The sequence below is a fragment of the Onthophagus taurus genome, chromosome 2 (assembly GCF_036711975.1).
Source record: "Onthophagus taurus isolate NC chromosome 2, IU_Otau_3.0, whole genome shotgun sequence".
Lineage (NCBI taxonomy): Eukaryota > Metazoa > Arthropoda > Insecta > Coleoptera > Scarabaeidae > Onthophagus > Onthophagus taurus.
The window spans coordinates 21,364,968-21,388,104 of NC_091967.1; the positions used below are offsets into that span (position 1 = coordinate 21,364,968).

Sequence of the window (23,137 nt, forward strand, 5' to 3'; positions counted from 1 at the left end):
AAAATCTCAAATACAAACAAATAAATTCTACAAAAAAATTGTTTCATTTTGTATGACGATTGTAATTCTATCTGCGGAAGCGATTGTGTGATGCTAACTGTTATATAAAAAAACTTTTAGTAGAATTAAAATAACCAATTTTCAATTACGTTACGCAAATAAACCCAACAACAACAATAAAAGCAACAACAAACGAACGGGACGAGCAGACCGACCGAGCAAAAAGATTTATATGCGTATAAATATGCGCACACGATTTCCAATTGTTTTATAATTAATACCGGCCTTTTATGCCGTGGAAACCTGCGGCCCGTAATGAAAGGCCTGCGAAACAGGCCCGTTTTTGTGGAATTACTTTAATTTATATGCGAGCCGATTACGGCACTGGCGGACGTCGAATTTTCAAATTTAATTGGATATTGGGATGTAGCGAACCAAATATTAAAAAAAATCGAACGAAAACTATTAATTTTATTGCATATTTGCATTGTTCCGCATTACCTTATAATGCAGACGTTGGTGATCAGGTTTCCAGTATTGATTTGATAACAAACAGTTCCCTAATGGGTTACCACTATCAACAAGTCGTAATTCAATGGAAGTTCTTTACAAACACCGACCAACATATATTATTTGCATCCTTGATGATTATACTGTCATTATACTCAATATTCACCTAGACCTAGTAGTAATCTATACACATGTACAATTCGATGAAGGTCTACGGTTTAAATAATAAATCATGCCATTAAGAAATCGTTCACTTATTTCTTTGTTTTTCTGAATGGAAATTTTCTTCTAATCTTATTTTAATCGCCTACGGAACGTCAATAAATACTATAATCCCGTGTTTTTCACCACGCTTCAACAATTTTCAAGATGAATAAATATTAGGGATGAATTAAAGATGAATATCATTTTTTGATTTACTATTTATTAATCTTATAAGAATTTTTATTTTGTAACTATCGAGTGAATTTAAAATTAATCACAATACAACATATTAAAACGTAATAGAGATTTGTTTCAGAACCAAAAAAGATAATATTTAAATGTTATCTAAATGCAAAAGACAATACAAATTCTAAATAACGGTATTTTGAAATCTGATTTATGGCCGAAGTTAAACGTGGTTGATCTTGACAGAAGCGTTGTTCTGATGAAACCATCTTTACTAGACGCCCCGCAAACTTTACCGGAGGCTTATACATCTTATACAGAGTGGTCAAAATTTGAATTACAAATTTTCGTTATTTAATTGGGAAAAATCGAAAGTTTAAAATGAATGCCCACAAGTTATTTAGCTTAAAGATTCTAGTTTATGATATGATATAAAAACTATAAGCTAATATTATTGAAATTTCAAGGAAAAATTATTAAAGAAACTTTCAAATTTAGAAATCAGATAACGCAAAAATTTCACTAAATCATATCGACTGTATTTTTCAGAATTTTGATATGATCCGTATGTTAAATATAGCTTCATGATTCTAGTTTATGATATGATAAAAATATTATATGATAATATTATTGAAATATCCATAAAAAGATTATTAAGGAAGAAATTGTTAAATTTATAAATAACAAATAACACGAAATTTTCAAAAAATCATATCGACTGTATTTTTAAGAATTTTGATATGATATGTATGTTAAATTGTAGCTTAAAGGTTCTGGTTTATGATATGATAAAAATATTATATGATAATATTATTGAAATAATCATGAAAAATTATTAAATAAGAAATTGTCAAATTTATAAATAAAAAATAACACGAAAGTTTCAAAAAATCATATCGACTGTATTTTAAAGGATATTGATATGATATATTTGTTAAATTGAAGGTTAAAGCTTCTTATGTATGCTATGATATGAAAACTATAAGATAATATTGAAAATGTTAAATATTTAACAGTTAAAATAACCATTTTGTGTTCTACTTCGGGTGGACTTTAACATGGACTTTACATACCCATGTTAAAAATTTAAAAAAAACATGGTGTCATCACATCAAACCATTTAACCATATGTATCATTTAATATGATATCAGGTATGAAATTTAAATACTATTCACCAATTTTTTTCTTCTTTTCCTATCTCTAGCCAATACTCTAGGTTGTGTCCAATTTATTTCTCTCCTTTTCAACGCTTCCCTCATGACTTCATCCCATGTCTGTCGTGGTCCTCCCCGTCTTCTTTTCTCCTGTACTCTAAATTGCCAAACTTTTTTCAGCGGTCTATTACTATTCATTCTTTGTGCATAACCTCACCAGCTTAGTTGTTTTTTCCGATGAATTCCAATATTGAATCAACTCTCTCATTATCCCCCTAACTCTCCTGAAATACTTCATTTCAGTCACTTGTATTTTAAAAAAGTTATTTTAGGCTACAGGCCTATAATAGACGTTGTTTTGAACACGTTGATTTTTGTTTCAGTGCTTTAGCCAAAAAGTTAAAGTTCACGCCACTTGCAATTTTTAGTGCTTTCCCAATTCTATAATTAATATCTATTTCATTTTTTCCATTACACTGTATTACCACTCCTAGATATTGAAATTGATATTGATCTAACCCAGTGGTTCCCAACCGTTTGTGGCCCATCTTCCCTTTCTGGAGGTTAACTGACACCTATCGCCCCTTGTCATTTTCATTGTATGCCTAATTTTAATTTGAAGTAAAGTGTAAATAATAAAGCAGTTTTATTATTTTAAACAATATATAAAAACTATACAGGTTTCCCAAAACTCCCGGGACATACCTAAAAGTTTTGAACGAGTGAAGAAAAAAATTTGAAAATTTGGGAATCAAAGAGTCATAAAAACTACATTCTTAGATAGTTTGGAACTTCCATGCCATGTGGAGTTTTTTTAGGGCATGACCACCCCTACATTTTTAAATAGAAACCCTTGTCGAGTTTTACCTTATTTTAAAGGTAATTAAAAGAGAAACACAACCCCCATAAACCAAACCCGATATCTTAATTCTTTCAAGAATTATGAGGGGGTGACTACCAAATGGAAAAATAAAATGTTTTCATGTTTTTTTGCACGTTTATTACGTTTTTTATAACAAATGTTGAAATTGTCGACCTTTTTCGGTCTCGCAATGACCTAATTGCGAAATTTGATCCAATTAGGAAAAAAATCTATTAATTATCTACTTACTAGGGCCCTCGCCTAGTATGGGTCATGTAGCATTTTAAAATAAATAATTCGTTACAACAAAAAGCAGCAAATTGTTATTCGTTACGAAGAAGTGATAACCAGCGCTATAACATACGTTATATTATTCAACAGACGGTAAAACAAGAGTTTCGCCAACTGTGTGAGGGTACCACATTTAGCGATCAATAAAGACACCTCGTAAGAAGCAAGAAGACCTTTGTCTAGATCGGTTGCTCGTTTTTTAAATAATTTACTCACATTAAGGCCCACTTTTACCATCTTCCTGATAAACTATCTAGAGGATAGTTGCCATGGTTACGGCGGTTTTAAGCGCTCTCATTGGCTAAGAGCAGGATTTATCTATCGGATAAATTTATCAAGAGGTGGTAAAAGTATCCCTAAGCCGTTTACCAGCTTTAGCTTTGAGGTATTGAAAATAGCTAAGTTTTTTACTCGCTTTGTCACTGTGTACTCTTCATAAATGATCTTTCATTCGCGAAGAATGTGGTTCATTCAAAGTCCATTCATTTCAAATGCTTGAAATTTGGTTATTTAAGTGCCTTCAATAATTAAGTAGATGAACTTTACGTAGACGATGTTATAAATAAAAGTTAAATTCTAAATTTTCACCCAAAATCCGGAAGGGCTCATTGAACGAGCAATTTAACAAACACAGGGTGATCAAGTCTTGACTTCACTAAGGCGTAGGTAATTGATTAATTCTATCGGAAGCCAGTTTGCGGAGTAAACCGTGGCGGCCGACCATCGCTCGGTGGTACACTAAGATCCGTTGCCATCCAACGTTGGGGTTTCTACTGTAACCAATTAACGCTACCACCGGTACGCCATCTGTTGTTTGGTTGTAATTCAGCGCCGTCAGTGCAATTCCCGGTCTGTTAATTTACCGTTTTGACCTGAACGTACGACAGAACACACACAACGGTGGATGTTGCGTTTTCAACTGAGCTAACAAACAACAAAACGTATGGAATTTACACTTTTATCTATTCATTAAGTAAATTTACTGCTACAATTCAAATTTGCAATTTAATAAAATACATTTTTGTTTTGATTTACTTTTGTTAAAAATCCATTCTATAAAAGTAATTTTCAAACCTACCTTTTGATACACGATCGCGTACTTAATTATTTATATCTTACCGCGTTGCTGTAAGAGCGCGCTAGCGTGTATCATTAAATTTTGCGGCGTCTCAAAGCGGTATTAAGACGATATTAAAGTTTCCGTAGCTGGGTCAGGTTTAAACGGTAAGTTTAAAACGGTAGCGTTGTTGGCGCTTCTCGTTTTTGGGTATTCGTGCTTCGCGACGAGGCGTCTTTGGAAGTGTCGACGAACCGGCGTCGAAACCGGCGGCGTTGACGCGATAACATTGTTTTAAAGCACAATACTGTATATACCGGTCCATAGAACATGATATGTTGGGGAAATATTTTAGCTGCAGAACATGTATAAAGGTATAAAGTCTTATAAAAGCTGAATTTCGTAGCTGAAGAAATACAGTGTGTTAATGAATTATCGTACCTGACGTCATCTTCGCAAGTATGCAACCAATACCGCAGTATTGGTATTGCAATACGCGATTTGCGTATTCAGATATATTCAGTGTGACATTGGTTGCATACTTGCAATGATTACGTCGGGCACGATAATTAATTAACACACTGTATTTAATATATTTCTTTTCGTTTTAATTAAAATTTAACTAACTTCTGGATTCAATTTTTCCCGAAAATCCATTTGACGTGAAAGCAAATTTAAAGAGTACTCGACCGTAGGAAAAGTAAACACATCGAACCGATCGTTTTCCGTTTCGTGTCCAGTTACGACTTGTTTATACTAGAATTCGATACAACCGCGGGAAGTTTTACTGCCGTTTCGCACGAATCCGACCATTGTATAGTTAGACGCTCATTCAGTCACCCAATTCTTTTTATTCACATTAGCAAATGCACGAGTAATCGTTTTCTCCGTCTAGTTTCGTCGACGTAAAAAAACGAGTACCCCGAAGATTAGCTACCAAGCTCTTTCCCGGGGTGAGTTTAATTCAGTTACGGCAACTCTCCAATCTCGGCTATGCCTCGACTTCATCTGCAGTTGCTACCTGTTGCAACTTGCGCGGCGTCCAGCGCGATCTTGCGGATTAACCGCAGCATCGTCGTCGTCACCGTGGGCGTCAACCGCGATTTAAACTATAATATAGCGGTACACCGTGTAATTTAGATGAAGCTGTCTCCACGTTCGCTAGAAATGCGCATCTTTACTGCACTATAAACAAAATGGGATGGGAATTTTTATGAAACACCGAAACGTTTAACGTTTGATTCGGGTCAGATGTCGCGTCACGTTGAAAATGAAAATGTAAATATTTTTCGCTGGGCCGTATAATATGGAAACTAATTAAGTTGCGTCGCACTATTTTTGGCACCGTAATCAGTCAGAGCGTGCATCTGAACGTGTCCCTCTGCGCTCTATTCGTCCCGCACACGGGTGATGTTTGGTACAAATGCGAGTTGGGGTGAATTTGCATGTAAATTAGGAACTTATTGTGCACTGCTTTTATTACCGGAACCCATAGTATCGAAAAAAAATCCCATCTCTGAATTTCCGTAATTCGATTCTTTCATATTTGGCTTATTAAAATTACAAAAAATGTTCCAACTACTTATTCAAATCGATATTAACCCAAAAATGCCAGCATTACTATATGTAAATTTGACGAGTCGTGGTTAAAGAAGGAAAATAGTTTGTTTTAAGGTTTTATTTAAAAAAGAACATACGTTATTTTTTGTAACAACAAAATAAATACCTTAAAAAATAAGAAAGGCTTGTTGCTTGACCTAGAAAACGCTTGATGGTAGCTCAACACTGAGGACATCTCTTATTTTGATGCTCACCACATATATGTTTTTTGAATATGGCGCACTTTACTTTTGGCATCCGTTTCTTAATATACCGACAAAGGTAACAGTATTTTCTAGATTCTCTAGTGCACACTGTTCGAAAGTAGACAGCTGCTCTGTATTTCCTCCGGATATCTCAGTAATGGTTGTCCTTAGCGGTTGTTTCTGCCATTCCTGGGTTAAATTCTTACTCAGTTGTAACATAATATATGCAATGTTGAGCATGTTGTAAAATAGCATAGCGCCCATCTTCTTGTTTTTGTATTGCAATTCATGTTATGGCACATCTGATCGAATAAATCTACTCCGCCTTTCGTCGAGTTATAGTTCATTACAAATTCTGACTTTTTAGATGTTTCATTTATTGTTGCCTCTTGATGACAGGAAGTAACTAAAACCACCAATTTATTTGCCTTTGCCTTATAGGACACTAAACTCATATTTTGGTCAAACAAAAATAAAGATATTCCTTGTTGTCTTCCCTGAAAATGGAAATGAAGGAATTCTTTTTTATTCCTCTTCATAGTTTCAATAACAGTGTTTATAGTTTATCGTTTTCAAGTAAGTTATCCATAATTGCATGACGAAATAGAATGCTATTCGTTTTCCTAAATATGTTGTTTGCTTACCAAGGTAAGGCATGGCATCTATCATATACTTGGTTGAATTGTCACACATCATCACTAGTTTAATTCCATAACGATCAGGTTTCGAAGGTGTATATACAATCCTCTGAAACCGCCTAGTTGTTCATCTATTGTGACATATGAGCTGGACTTATAGTTATTCCTACAATTGTTCAATAGCATCTTCCATACTTTTGAAACAAGTGCAAGTCTTGTTTGTAGCAGTCTCTCTTGACGTGTATTTTTGTTATCAAACTGTAGGCAATTTATGAGAAAATTAAACATGGTAGCTTTGTATCAATCGCCGCCATAGTCGTATTGAACAATATTTCGCTGAATAACTGGCTGTCTTTTAATTAGCAGTCCGACCAATGCAACTAATTCTTCTATGCCAGTGTTTCTTAACCTTTTCAACATCGTTACCCATATGACCTGCCCGGGACTGGGGATTTACCCCATTAAAAATACCATACAGTACTATAATAATGTTATTATTATTAAATATATTACACATAAATTTTGAATAATAATTAATGGGATGTTGCTTCTTCTTAACAAGATTTTTTTGTATGGTTTACTTTCTAATAAAGGACATCGTAAGTCATGGTCTACGCTGAGCATATTCCTAGATTTTGTTTTGATAGAAACTAAAATTGAAAACTTGAATTCTGAAAGCCCTGCCAGCTAAAATAAAATATTCCCTCTGCATTTTTGTCCAAAACGTAGCTAAGTCACAATTTTGGAATTTCACTTGTGATGTACTGTCTTGGCGTAGTTCGAGAAACTAAAAATTAGCTAAAAGATCTTCTTTGAAAATTTCTTTATCTGCAGAAAATGGTCTCAGTAGGATAAAGCTTGACGGTTCTCTATGTCCGGAAAATATTGGTTCAACGAATTTATCAAAGAAGATAGGTGCTGAACTATAGAATCAGTGAAATAGCATATTTCTTCGTTGTATGCGCTAAATGTTTCGGACAAGTGCGTGAACATCTACTATGTTTGTAAAGTTCTAGTTTTCGCAAAAATCTCGCAATCCTATCTTGCACAATCAGAATATTGCTCATATTTCATTGTGATATAAAATGTTAATTTTACTGAAAATGTCAGTCAAATACAACAAATAGAGTCGAATAAATGCTTTGTCTTTTATTTTTGTATAAAAGTTCTTCTCCTTTTCTGTTTTACGATTTTCAAAGAACAAAGCTATTTCCTCGCGCATCTCAAACAATATGTTTAAAACATTTTTTCTTGACAGCGAACATACTTTGGTATAGAACACAAGTGCATCAAATTTCGCAACAATTTCATGACTTAATACTTTGAAAATTCTCAAATTTGTGGCACTGATCCGAACATAATTGCATATTTTCATTATGTCATTTAATACCCTCAGGAAATTTGAAGGTAGCGTCTTAACAGCCAAGGCATATCGATGTACCATGCAATGTTAAGCATTGTGGGGTAACTTGTTTCACAAATACTTAAAAATCACAACGAACAGCCATCATGAAAGGGCCACCGTCAGTACATACGCCAACTAACGATGACCACTTCAGACCATTTGCATAAACTGTTTTAGAGTGACAATAAGATCTTCACCGCGTATAGTGGTAGCGATTTAGAAAACAGATATTCTTGTTTAGCACGATCATCGTTTAAATAGCGAATGAAGGCGAGTAATTATGAACAAACAGTCACGTCAGGTGACTCGTCCAACTGCAGTGCAAACATAGGGTATTTTTTAGTTCAGATATGACTGTGGCCAAAATATCATTACTCATTTTTTCAATATGATTTTGAATTGTGCTGGTGTTGTGATATTTCATTAATTTTGGCAATGTATTGCCAAAATTTTTATCTGTTTTATAAGTTCAGTTAAACAATCCGATCAACGCGATTGATTACATTACAATTTAACAAAAAGAATAAAATGTGCGTCGCCTTTTGTTTCTCTCTGTTATAATTTTTCCGTTGTTGTTTTTTTTTTATCAAATTAGTTGCATCAAAATTAATAGTAGTACCTAATACTTGTAGTTTACGAGCCAGTTTACCAAAAAATGTAGAAATCAGTGTGGCTCCGTTACTCATCCCATATTGACATTTTACCCCCCAAGGGGTAATTACCCACAGGTTAAGACCCATTGTTCTATGCACACGTCTTTCACAGAAGAGGCTGCGGGCTTTTTGTGGTTCACTCTTTGACAACGAATTTCCTCATTGGTATATAGAAGGATTTCGTTTTTTATTTCCGTGCTCATGAACAAATTGAAACACTCACTGATATCGAAAGTGTAAGTTGTGATTGGTGTGGATCCTGGCTTTATATGTATGATCATATTCTTACGAATTTTACTGTTTGAAGTTTCACCAGGAGTTTTTCATATATGAGTTGCAGTCGGTTTTATTACGAAATCATTACTTGTAATATTTGTTACATTATCAATTTCATGATTCTCAGGAGTAAAATCCGGATCAGGCATACTGACGGAATATTTCAAAGAGAGTGTAGCCACCATAGCTAGCAGCTGAGGTTCATATAACAATCGGGAGGGGATTTGCACGCTATATGTGAAATTGAATACGTCAAATTTATGTACACTGGTAATCTAGGGTTAAGCAAAGTTATAAAAAATCTTTTTTAGTGTACAAGTTAAAGTGGTTCTATGAAACTTTATTCTTTAACGACATCGTTCTATCCCAGCATGGAACGAAACACATTCTCACGTTGATATTAGCATAAAATGTAAATGGTTCAACAACAAAAACTATTTCGCGGGTCACATCGCGTTGTTTACAGCGTCGCAAACAAAAAGAGGTCTGGTGGCTATACCGTCACGCCCATCATGTAAAACGGGCCCGTTGTTAACCACCCCCTAATAGTTTTAAAGGGGTCGATGAATTTTTTGGTCATTTGCTAGAGTTATGCATTGTTAATGCGCGAAACAAAGGAAAAACCAATTTTCTTGTCTGCCCTTAGGAGATTCCTTTTTTTCTATCACTACGACGTCAGTAATTCTCGAGGTATCGTAAACGAAATTTTATGCGGACGATAGCATCGCAACATAACGTCGCGTTATCCCAATCAAAGCGGTGCCATAAAGGCGTGACTCGCGATAAGCTGTAAAGCGTCGGAGTTAACAGCAAACTTGGGGGTGTAAAGCGAAGCTCGCGATATTGCTTATGTAGATTTCGGAGGTGATAATAAAACGCGAATCCGATATCCACCGAAAATGATAGGAGCAGGAGATAAAAAGAAACCTACCTCCGTTTGGTTTTTCGAGACAGCCTTAAATAAATAGTATGACCATAAATATTTGAGGACGGTAATGTGGAGATACACGAAACTTTTCTGGCGGCAGTCCCATCCCGGAATATACGATACCACCGCAGCCGCCACAACCTACTATTTTCGTAATAAATAGAGCAAAAGTCTCGACCGTTCCAGATAAACTGTCTAGATGCGATGGAACGTCGATATACATCCATTTATGGCCAACACTTTTTCAATTTTAACACCGGCGAAAATTAATCGCGGAATTGAGCAAGTGTGGCCGCGTAAAACAGGCTAATTTACTGCCGTTGCAGTCGCCGCCAGAATTTATCCTGCAGCCGCCGCGAAAATCCTAACGTACGATCGGATTAAAATAATGCAGTCGGTTGCGAGATTCTCCGACGGCCGTAAATTAAAATAAAATACTATTGCCTTCGTTGCCGACGCTGCCGCCGCCACGTCTGACTATTAGCTAGGATTAGAATGCGAACACCCTCTACACTTAATCCGACATATGATAATGACTCCCTTGCTATTTTTAGAACCACCACATTAATGCGATTAAATACAATCAAAATAAAACATAATAATAAAATATCTGATTTCGTTTCTATTACAGTTGGAGTTAAAAATTACTCAACTTTAATGAATAATACTTATAGGTTGTGTCCAATTTATTCCTCTCCTCTCCAGCGCTTTCCTGCACTCTAAATTGCCAAATTTTTTTCAACGGTCTATTACAATTCATTTTTTGTACATAATCTCACCAGCTTCCCTGTTTTTCCCGATGAATTCCAGTATTGATTCAACTTTTTCATAATCCCTCTAACTCTCTTGAAATACTTCATTTCAGACACTTGTATTTTAAAAAAGTTATTTTAGGCTACAGGCCTATAATAGACGTTGTTTTGAATACGTTGATTTTTGTTTTCAGTAATATTTCTGCTTTGGCCAAAAAGTTAAAGCTTATGGCATTTGCAATTTTTAGTGCTTTCCCAATTCTATACTTAATATCTATTTCATTTTTTCCATTACACTGTATTTACCTCTTCTAGATATTGAAATGATCTAACCTGTTTCTACTCTACATCCTCTATCTGTAGGCGAACTAGATCCTCTTCCTCCCTTACCACCATCACCTTGGTTTTGGTCTTATTGATTTTCATTCCATATTCTGTTTTGTTAAAAATTTCAAAATTTTCACAAGATCACCTTGCCACATCGTCCGCAAACACTCCCTTGGAGATGGTGGCTCTTTGTAGATTTCGAAACCCCATGTGTAAGTTCCTCTGTAAGTTCCTGGAAGTAAAATAAAACATAATAATAAAATCTGATTTCGTTTCCATTACAGTTGGAGTTGAAAATTACTCAACTTTCATAAATAATTCCAGTCGTGATTTCCGCGGAATTCCTACCCTTCAATTATTAAATTCCTATTTGGAAACAACTGCGCGAGGACAATAGGGTGACAGTGCATTCCTTAGGGGATGGTTTCGGGGAGTTCGAAGGGGGCGCGTAGGCGACCATCACGCCACCTTTTGTCATCCAGGGTGCAATGGCACGCATCTCGGGCATAACGTGCCATCCCGACATTCCTATCGGGGTACTACTGAGGGAATCAATTAGCGTTAAGGCCAATTATTCGGTGGCGGACATTAACACCAAAGGACATCGAATTGAACACCGTCGAAGATTAATCCGTTGCCATGCTACGCGGTATTGGGATATAGTAACATTGGTAATTAATTGCGCGCGGTATTCCCGAGGCTGTCGACGAAAATTATGCAATCATGTAAAGTGCGAGGCTGTATAGAAAGAATACGCGTTCGTGAAATCAAATTACCACCCGTGTAACACGTACAATTTCACGTTGCCGACTTTTTCTTCCCGAAGCTCCGTGCTTCGACCGCCGACAGAGCCAATTTCATTCTCACGTCACGCCTCCGGGTCGCATCTGAGCAATTCCGAGGCATCTCGCACCTCAGTTCGAAGAACGTTTACGCTATCCACGCCTCGGTAACTGAGACCTTTCCTTATTTGAGTATTTATTTGAGGAGTAAACTGCATGTGTTGAACTAACATGATGGACTAAAGGAAATTTAGGTTTGCTAATAAATCATTGTAAATCTTCATTACGCAAAGTAATTCAGTTTTAAGTAGCTCGTTTCACTCGTTGGCATACCTCCATAAATCGAGTGGAGTTCATTTTTAGGACCCAGTACTCGTCCAGTTCCCATTAGGTGTACGTCCTTCCGTCGTACATCCGATATGAAATACGTTTGCAGGCAGACATCTGTCGCGAAGGGCGCTTTCCGGGTAGTAACAGTCAATTTCCACGTTAATCGGGCGCAGGGCCGCATAATCCGGTTAAGGGCCCCGCGCCGTACGTTGCATAAATTTCCATGAGCTCGACCGAAGTTGGCGTCGCCCCCGGGTCGGGTGGCAATATTCCGAAATTAAAAAGGATAACCCCACCGCTAACGTTCCAAGTTCGAGGGGCGACGGTATTAAACCGGCTGAACGATAACCGTAACCCTAAAAATAAATCGTAAAAAATTTAAGGATACATACACGGAATGCCAAAATAAAAATATTTTTCCGTCCCTTGACCTTGTTTCTGGAAATAAACGATGTAGCCTATTGCGACGGTGCGCCAGAGTGATTCACCGTCAACGAATTTGCTCGAGTTTCAACATTCCTATCTGAACGAACAAAACACTGCAAGAAGTTACTGAAATAACTACACGCTACATTATCCAACACGGAAACCTATAAAACACTTTATAAAATATCATTTTTCTTATTATTAATGGAAAAAAGCAAAGATTCTAAATCTAAATCGATAATTTTGTGAACCATATCAACTCAATTTAGATAGAAATTAACTCAATTAACTTTTGCTGTACACACCTTGAAATAACTCAATCGGCACAAAGGGAACCCACATGTACAATAAAGGTGTATTTTTGATTTGAAAACAGCAATTATCTTTGGAGATGAGTATACTCCTAGTGGTGGAACTAAGCGAGGGATGCGTTTACTGGTTGGAAACTGCTCGGGCCAGTTAACTGCGAAATTGCCCAATAAGCATTTACCTGGGCGAGGCGACCCGTTGTCTAATTTAGTGCCCGCGCCGTGCGTCGAATAAATTATGGCCGGCACGTTAAGCCCGAACGGACGTCGAAGTTGAGGCTCGTTCTGATGACGAATCGATGGACCTGGTTACAATCTGCAACTCGATTCCCGTAACGATAATAAAACCACCAAGTTATGACATCCATTATGATATAAATTGACAAACGTTTACTTTGACGTAATTAAAATAGTATATTGTTTTATATGGAACAAAGAGAAGCAGTGTTTTTTATGGTGTGGTCTCGTCGATATGGCGTGTTTGACAGTTTTCCAACAAAACTGCTTCTCTTCTGAATAAAACATAGTATTTTTTCTTCAAACGTTGCAAATAATTGCAATATAAATTTTATTTTATTTTATTTATGGCGCTAAAGTGAAATTTACACCAAAAAGTACCTAGAACGCGTTGTGAGTATTTAGCGTTTACTCAAAACACGTTGTGGACACCAAAAAGTATCCGCAATGTAATGTGAGTATTTCACGGTTGCTCACAACACGTTGTGGCTATTCAATGTTTACTCAATTTGTAAACCATCGAGGTACAACAAAAGTTTATTAAGATAAAATGATCTCTTATTGAATTATAGCGATATTCCAAATTTTTATTTCTCCAAGAAAAGAAAATTTTAAATGTTCTGGTGAGGCTACTCCTTGAAGAGTTAGCTTCACAAGAAAAAATAGGAAGATTACAAAGAAAAATTCATCGCTGTAAAAGCTTCTACAGAAAATATTTTAGTAAATCTTATTATTAATGAAATGGCTACAAAAAACAAGAATTTAAGGATGAAACTAGATTTTATGAAGGAGTGAACTTTAGAAGTAATCATGATAGTGACCACATTTCATTGGCAAAGAATGCTTTGGTTTTTATAGAACGGCGGCTGGAAAGTAACAGCTGCTTATTTTCTTATTAAAAGCCTGAGAGGTGCAAGAAAGTGTCAATTTATTAAAAACAACCTTGCAACTATTGCATGATAAAATAGTAAATAAAATTTAACAATTTTTAATTTTTCGAATAGTTTGGGTTCAGTAATCTATAACAAGGAAGTATATTTATCTTTTTTATGCTTGACATCATTGTTAAAATCCTCTCCCATTCTTTTAATTTACTTTTAATCCTTGTAGAAATAAATCGTGTTCGTATTTAAAACAATTGCTTAAGTGTGATTCTAAATGCCACAACAGTAAACCATGTAAAAATAAATAAACATATTAATATAGCACTTATTTCTTTTTAATTTTTATAATAAAAAAAATTAAAAATTTTAAATTAAACAATAATAAGTTAAAAAAAACAATTTATATGTCCACACTACACATATAGATATTAAGACGATGTTAGCCTGGGACGTTTATTGGCTGAAAATGTCCACAATCGAATGTGGCTAAATATTGAATAGCCCCAACACGTTGTGAGCAACCGTGAAATACTCACAACGTGTTGTGGATATTTTTTAGTGTCCAAACGTGTTTTGAGTAAACGCAACTACAACGCGTTGATGTCTACAATGTGCAAAATTAGTTAATTTCGGCCAAATTAGTTAACCTAAATACCCCCAACGCGTTATGAGTATTTTCCGCTATTCAATGACCACAGAAATGGCTCAGAACGCATTGCAATCATTTAAGCTTGCCCACAACGCGTTGTAGCTAAAAATTTTGAACAATGTCCTGTACTGTATTACAATGTAAGGATATTTTTGTCGGTGAGATTATCGGCAAGATAATTTGTAGGGTACCCAACGATACCGATAAGACAGCTATATCCGCCAGATAACCGGTATATGCAAAGGTTTTTATATACCGGAATTTTATACAACTCCTATAATAAGAATACTAATTGGGCGATAAATAGCATAATCATAATGACCCCCTTTTTTATGAACCGGCACCACGGACGAAAACTTCAGCGCATCATGAAAAATACCAGAATCACAAGATGCGTTCACCAGTCTGACAAGCGGGAGAACATATAAACTAATATTATTTTTAATGAAGTTGGTAGAAATGTCATACACGTGCTTTGCTAGATTTCAAGGATGTTAAGATTTTATGTATTTCATTTGGTGTTACAGAGGATAGAGAGAAATACAGGCGTAAAGAAAACATTGACATTGCATAAATTGACTGAAATATCTGACGTATGCGGCAATTTTTTGATGATATTTTCTGCAATATCTACAAAATAAGTATTCAGAGCATCACCATTTAGTTTCTTATTATCGGTTTATTTGGTTTTACCGCTCGAAGAATTTACTATCTTCCAATTTATTATCCATTGCCTGAGTTTTATTATTTGAGTTGCAAATGTAATCACTAGTAGCTGTAACTTTAGCGGTTTTTATGGCATTTCTATACTCATATCTAATCGAGTATCTAATTGTATTACGCAGATTCAGCAAATCACTCGTTTTAAATTGATTGTAAAGTGCCCATATAAAATACTGACTAAACCAAACAACATCAGTGTCGTGACATCTACCCCTTACTTGTTTTTCAGGAAAGGCAGAATTAAAAGCAACTAGAAATTCATTATAGAATAGGTTGAATTTATCATTAGCATTTAGCTGTGGATGTTTGACCAGACATAATGTTAAAGGAAGTCAAACCACCAAGCAACGTTATGGGCCTAATCATTCTAGAGACATACTAAGTATTACAACGTTCGGGGACTGGAATTCCAATGCGCTGAGCTAGGTGATCAGAATTATTACCGATAACGGCAGCCGAGTATTCATCCGTTGAAAAATTAATAAATATATTATCTAAGCAATTAGTTAACCTAGTAGCATCAAAAATTGTCTGCATAAAACCTTATGTTGCAAATAGATCCACAACATTGGTCACCCTTGAATCGGACGTACAACATTTCAAGTTAAAATCATCAGCAATAATAACACTTTTACCCTTTTAAAAATTTCATAATTTTTGTTTGGTGATCTGTACAAACAATGACCGCATCAAAAATCTCGCAGTAAGCAGCTGATAGCTCACAATTCAGCTCAATAAACAATGCATTATCTTGATCTAGACACGAACATGCAATGTCTCTTTTCGCAAAAATTGCAACTCCTCCACGAATCATGTACAACAGCGAATACCTTTATATTCCCGATAAGTTTATCGGGCGGATAATTATCAGGTAAATTTATCGGTATATTGTACAACCGGCCGTAAGTGTTTTAGAGTTTCTTGTTATATTTCATCCTAATGTCGTCCTTTTTTGTCCTTCGCTTGCCCGTGTCATGTTGCACGGTGGGAACAAGCCATCTGTCGCATACAGAGTTGTCTGTCCCACCATCTATATTCGAAGCAACCCGACGGCACGATGATTGATAACCGCCTAATTACATTATTCATTGCTGATTGACACCGGACTCGGATACAACTCGAATGATGTCCACTTGTGCTCACCCAAAATTGATTAATACCCACAAATTAAAAATTTTTCTCGTAATCAACAGAGTTTCAATTTGTATGTCTTAAATAACAGTTTAAAAATTATTGTTCCCAATGTCGTAATTGCCTTCTCGCTATATCGGCGGGTTGCGAGTTTAATCGTCGAACGGCGCACCGGAAACTAATCGGACAACTTCCGGAGGGGTGGACGTCAGCCGTTTTTACGGGTACAAAGCTCATATCCGGCCGCGCAGATTGCGGGGAAATCCGGCCGACGTAACTCCGTTATCTGGAAACGCAATTAGGAATCATTTTCGATTTAAATTCAATCCCGTCGGAGATTATAGAACCGCCACGTTCGACGACGACGACGTCCCGTTCGAAGTAGCCGCGGCACGTTCCGGGATTTTGTCCGAGTTTAACGTCGCGTGGGAAGTCACGTAATCCTAATCGAATTAAAATAGGGCAAATAACCTAATTAGCTGTTGCGAGAACGCGCGTTTTGTGCTCGGACACGCGCGTGTGTCAATTTTCGCCCGATTGTGTCCCAACGGTTTGCATGTTGAATTTTAATTCCATGGGCGTCGATAGCAACGTCACGGCCATTCTAGCGACCATAATTAAACCTGAAAACAAATAAACCTCCACCAACAGTTTACTCCAACATGACTTTCATCACGTCAATCCAATTTATTCAATGTTGACAGCAGGACAGAAACATAATTCAAAAAAAAATTTCTTTTTAACACAACCTAGTATAGAAACGTTGTAATCTGTTACAGTTAAAATTGGATAAGTTAAAACGTTTTTGCTGTTGAGTTGAGTAATACCTTTGTTTACAATGCATCAATCAAATCTAATCAAAATTAAACGTTTGCATAAATTAAAGTGATTTCATTGTATTTTCTGGAAATATTAAGTAGTGGGATAAAAATCCACCACACAATCCGAACACCAAAACTGTATGGATGTACAAAACAAAGCAAGCGACGAAGTGTAACAAAACTCAACTCGAACAAAAGGTGGTAGTCGTTGCAGAAAGATCTCAACGAAGATAACGGCGGCGTCATGACGCGTCAAGGCCTACAGTGTAGCTGGGGGAGTTTCTTGCGAAACGTCAACTGTTAAGGGTGCCGTAGGCGCTGGAGTAACCTGCCATCTCTCTCGTTACAGATAGAAAGCTTTGTTCGCCAAGGGGGCTCTTCACTCGGATTTACCCCCTTTAGCATTCAATTAGAGGTTTTTCGATACTCGGCCTACCATTAAATCGCCTTACAGGAGAAGAGCTCTTGAATATATATCTATATAGTGTATCTCATCGAGATCACAGACTCAGATTCGAGTAGAAAGGGGGAGAGCGTTTGCGTCGACGCGCATTTGGGAAATTCTGATGTGCGCCCGAGGTCAGAGTTCGCTGAATATTCATCGGGACTAATTGCCGTGCGCAAATTCCGATCGGAACCCAATTGGGCGTCGGATCGTCGCCGTCGTCGTCCATTGAATATTATTCAAATTGGCCGCAACAATATCGTTCGAATTGTCGCGCCGGCAGCGTAATTGCGGCGTCGACTAGCGTCCGTACTAATTGTCTGAAAACGCTGCGTTTGTTGACGGCAGAGAACGCGTTGGCTGACCGTGATGAAGTGGGGTTCCGATGTTCGTTTTCCACTCCATGTGTGTACCGTTCAGATTTATGACGGGGACAAAATTGCAAAATTAATTACCCCCTGTTACCGGTTAATCTACGGTAGAGCCGATAAGATTTTTTTTATAAATTCCTAAATAAGCATTGTCAAAAATTTTCCCTGAAATATTACAAACAGTTGCTAACTCATTTACAGCCAGTGGTGTGTTGCCGCATCATCGTTTAAAAACAATTTTTGTTTGACTTCCAATTGGCCTCATTTTTATTTTATCTAAAAGTGCAGGTATACGAATGAATAAGCCAATTATAGTACGTACTTATTAGGGTACTAAATTCTTCAAATATGTGCCTGCGATATAGAAGTAGCAGTTTTTCAAGTTACCGTCGTTGACATCAACAAAGGGAGAAAAAAGTTTCTACTCGGAACTCTTTATTGCCCACCCAGGCATAAAATTAAACAAAAAGAATACATCAGACTTGAAACATCTCGGTAAAAATTTTATTCTTGGAAGGTATTTCAACACAAAAGACGTCGACTGAGGTTTCAGATTGACTATAAGAGAAACTTGCGAACTAAAAGCAAACTAGGCACATTATATTCCACCGAAAAGCCTACATATTGGACATCGAATCCGCAAATAAATTAAAATTTATCGATAAAAAAAATTTAGAAAACACTGAGACGTAACAGAAACATTCAACTTGAATTTTGACCACTTCGCGATGAATTTGGCACAAAGCGAAAGTGTGATTCGCAGGGAAGTAAAGCTCGTATTAGTGAACTGATCTACAAACTGAGAAAGTTTCTAAACCGAATTAGATCGTGAGATTAATTTGCACTTTCCACTATAAACTAAACACCATCTCGATTTAGAAGTGGAGCGATTCACCACGATCTTCCAGGTAGCGGCATGGAATAATACTTGGGTGCTGTAAAAAATCCAATCGAAGTAAAAGACTTCGTCAAGGAAAAAGGTTGCTTGAGAGGACGATAGCAATAGTCGCCTGACCAAGCAGACAAAAACACCTTAATCGAGATATCCTAAAATTGAAGGATGAATCAATTGCAATTTATCTTAGCAAATTAACAGCTAACATGGCACTCTTTACTCATGGAAAACGACACGTAAAACTAAAAGCACAATAGCACACATACCGCCCATTAAAAATTATGATGGGTTGGATCAGACAATATATTTAAAAAGGAGAAGCATTTTGCATATCTTTCATCGAGCATCAATACAATCGATAGTATCGCAAGCAGAATTCACACCAACTTGAATCGTAAGAATAATTCTGGATATGATCTCATCACAGGCGAAGTATTCACACAACTCCCTCGCAAAGGCGTGTTTCTCATCGTGATGATAATATTCCTATACAACGCTGCAATAAGACTCACACATATGCCATATTTCTGGAAAATAGCATCATGTTGTCAACAGATCGGCTATTATAAATTTCACCACATACTCAATTATTTCAAACAAAAAATGTCATCAATTTATTACCTCAATATCAATCGATCACTAAATGAATCAGTGCTTCTTTGGAGAGAAAGACTCGTTTTTCGTCAATATATTCAAAACAATTTACAGGTTTATACAGGACAAACAGATGAAACAGGTGAATTTGAACACACGGGAAATGTTGTAATGAAGTTCATTACAATGGGTGATTACCTAAATGTTGGCCATTTTTCGTTTATGGACAACTTTTATAATTAATAGGATAAAAAAGAATAAGTCCACGATGATTATTTATTATTTTTTTTCTAATTTCGGTACAACAATGTTTCGCTTTTTCTAAAAGCGTCTTCAGGTACGACTAGAATAATATGGAACATAATTATTACTAGTTGACGGGTTTTTTTGTTGGTGATATAAAATTAAAAATTATAAAAAGTTCTTACCGTCAAAAACTAAGAATGATGAACACGTGAAAAAATGATCATGTGGAAAAATTTCTCTTACAAAAAACTACGACGGACCGATGATTAAAAATATAATTTTGGATTAAAGAAAAAAGTGAAATTTTTGAAAACGGCGTGGGTTTACCATGTCAGGTTAAAAACTCCAACGTCGGGTGATAGGTTAATAAAATTTTGAAATGCTGAAGGCAGGCGTAAAAGAAAATGTGAAAGCTGAAGGCGTGTTATAAAAAGGGAATTTATCGTTAAAAATCTAAAAGAAAAGGGTATTAATATTATTGAAAGCGTATTATAACGTTAAGTGTTACCGAAAAACTTGAGTCGTGTGCACATATCGACTGGTTACAACGGACTGAGGTCAGTTAAAAGAGGAAGTAAGTAATATGACAACTTAAGAAAATGAAAGATTGGTATCAGGATGTGACAAATCAAATGCAAGAGCGGTGAGTTTGTAATTATATGAAAGGTGTAAAATATCTATTATAATTGTTAAAATCAGTAATTTCATTCAAAATATGTTCAGGGTTTTTAATGTGGTATGATTTTATATAGTATTCCTCAAATAGGTCCATTTTTCTGGATTTATTAAGATGTTTTAGAAGTTTAATTTTTGATATATCAGTTTTATGTTTATGTTCTTTTAAATGTTTATAAAAAGTAGAATTTTCTTTATTTAAGTGTTCCTTGAATCTAGTACTGATATTCCTTCCAGTTTGTCCTATATAAAAGGATTCATTAAAAATAATCGAAGCCCACCTTTGTAATAACATATGCAAATATGACAGTGTTCAATACCAAGACATATATAACTTCATTTCCTTGTTGGAATTAGTGTGCAATCAGAATTTTTTCATTTTTGACAACAAATTTTACCAGATGAAGGATGGCCTCCCCATGGGTTCACCCATTTCAGGGATAATTGCTGATATTTTTGTTAACCACTTCGAAGGGATTCTGTTCTCGGAGAAATATGAATTTTTTACTAAAAATATTATCTTTTATAAAAGATACGTTGATGATATCCTTCTGATATACAACGGTAAAAGATCCCACATTATAGCTCTTAATAACATTTTTAACAATATTAATAATCTTCAATTTACTTACGAAGTAGAAAAATGTTCATCTATTTGCTTCCTTGATCTTACTATAACAAAGTGCACCTCCGAGAACAGAATCCTATTCGACATATATAGAAAACTTACTACTACCAATACCTTAATCCCAAAAAATTCATTTACATCATTTCAACATAAATACGCATCTTTTCGTTTCTTTTTTGATAGAATTTTAAATTACCCTCTTTCACGTGCTAGTTTTAGCAAGGAAATTAATACTATCATCAAGCTGGGCTTCGATAATGGTTACTCCCTTCAGGAGCTTCAAAATTTATTTTTCCGCATTCATCAAGCTAGAATTAATAATCTCATATATCCCCACTTTTCCAACCCCGGCGTTTTTGTCTCTATACCTTTCCACCCTTTAATCCAAAAACAATTTTCCGATATTTTCAATAAGTTTAATGTCACACCGGTATACCGTGCTAATGCTAAATGGGGCCGATTATTAACTAATAATAAACACATATTCGATGATAAACTTAAAAGTGGGATTTACAAACTTAATTGTAACGATTGCGAGTCCTTTTATATAGGACAAACTGGAAGGAATATCAGTACTAGATTCAAGGAACACTTAAATAAAGAAAATTCTACTTTTTATAAACATTTAAAAGAACATAAACATAAAACTGATATATCAAAAATTAAACTTCTAAAACATCTTAATAAATCCAGAAAAATGGACCTATTTGAGGAATACTATATAAAATCATACCACATTAAAAACCCTGAACATATTTTGAATGAAATTACTGATTTTAACAATTATAATAGATATTTTACACCTTTCATATAATTTCAAACTCACCGCTCTTGCATTTGGTTTGTCACATCCTGATACCAATCTTTCATTTTCTTAAGTTGTCATATTACTTACTTCCTCTTTTAACTGACCTCAGTCCGTTGTAACCAGTCGATATGTGCACACGACTCAAGTTTTTCGGTAACACTTAACGTTATAATACGCTTTCAATAATATTAATACCCTTTTCTTTTAGATTTTTAACGATAAATTCTCTTTTTATAACACGCCTTCAGCTTTCACATTTTCTTTTACGCCTGCCTTCAGCATTTCAAAATTTTATTAACCTATCACCCGACGTTGGAGTTTTTAACCTGACATGGTAAACCCACGCCGTTTTCAAAAATTTCACTTTTTTCTTTAATCCAAAATTATATTTTTAATCATCGGTCCGTCGTAGTTTTTTGTAAGAGAAATTTTTCCACATGATCATTTTTTCACGTGTTCATCATTCTTAGTTTTTGACGGTAAGAACTTTTTATAATTTTTAATTTTATATCACCAACAAAAAAACCCGTCAACTAGTAATAATTATGTTCCATATTATTCTAGTCGTACCTGAAGACGCTTTTAGTAAAAGCGAAACATTGTTGTACCGAAATTAGAAAAAAATAATAAATAATCATCGTGGACTTATTCTTTTTTATCCTATTAATACTCACCATGATGAACCTGGAGGCTACAATTGCCAACTTTTATAATAGTTATAGCTTAGCAAAAGATTTATTGACACAATATACACACTGCACAGGAGTATTACGTTCAAACCGTAGAAATTTCCGAAAGAAAACTTCGCAAAGGAGAGACTAAGGCAGCTTATAGAGATGGTGTTACGTTTGGAATATGGAGGGATAAGAGGGATACATATCTTCACAATTTTCCAACGATACGGTCGAAACTGTAAATAAAAGAGGGGAACCAAAAATCAAATCTATTTCAATTATGGAATACAATAAGTACATGAGTGGGATCGACCGTATAGATAAAATGAGTTGTGCGAAAAACTCTTCGCTGGTACATAAGAAACTGGAGATACACATAATCTATCTGTTATTATATAATTCGTTTTTGTTATACAATAAACATTCCAAGAAACGCATATCATACCACAATTTTCGTGTGG

General features: G+C 35.5%; 1 protein-coding gene and 1 long non-coding RNA gene across 3 annotated transcripts in view; one reads left to right on the forward strand and one right to left on the reverse strand.

Moving 5' to 3' along the window:
* The window catches only part of LOC111426260 (heterogeneous nuclear ribonucleoprotein C), a 230,884-nt gene that overhangs the window by 82,460 nt on the left and 125,287 nt on the right, over positions 1–23,137 (forward strand). The gene's annotated exons all lie outside the window — the stretch shown is intronic.
* On the reverse strand, positions 19,909–20,475 carry LOC111426267 (uncharacterized). Its single transcript, XR_011639863.1, has 3 exons — positions 20,400–20,475; positions 20,074–20,344; positions 19,909–19,988 (listed from the first exon to the last, which is right to left on the reverse strand). It is a non-coding gene; the product is annotated as an uncharacterized lncRNA (long non-coding RNA).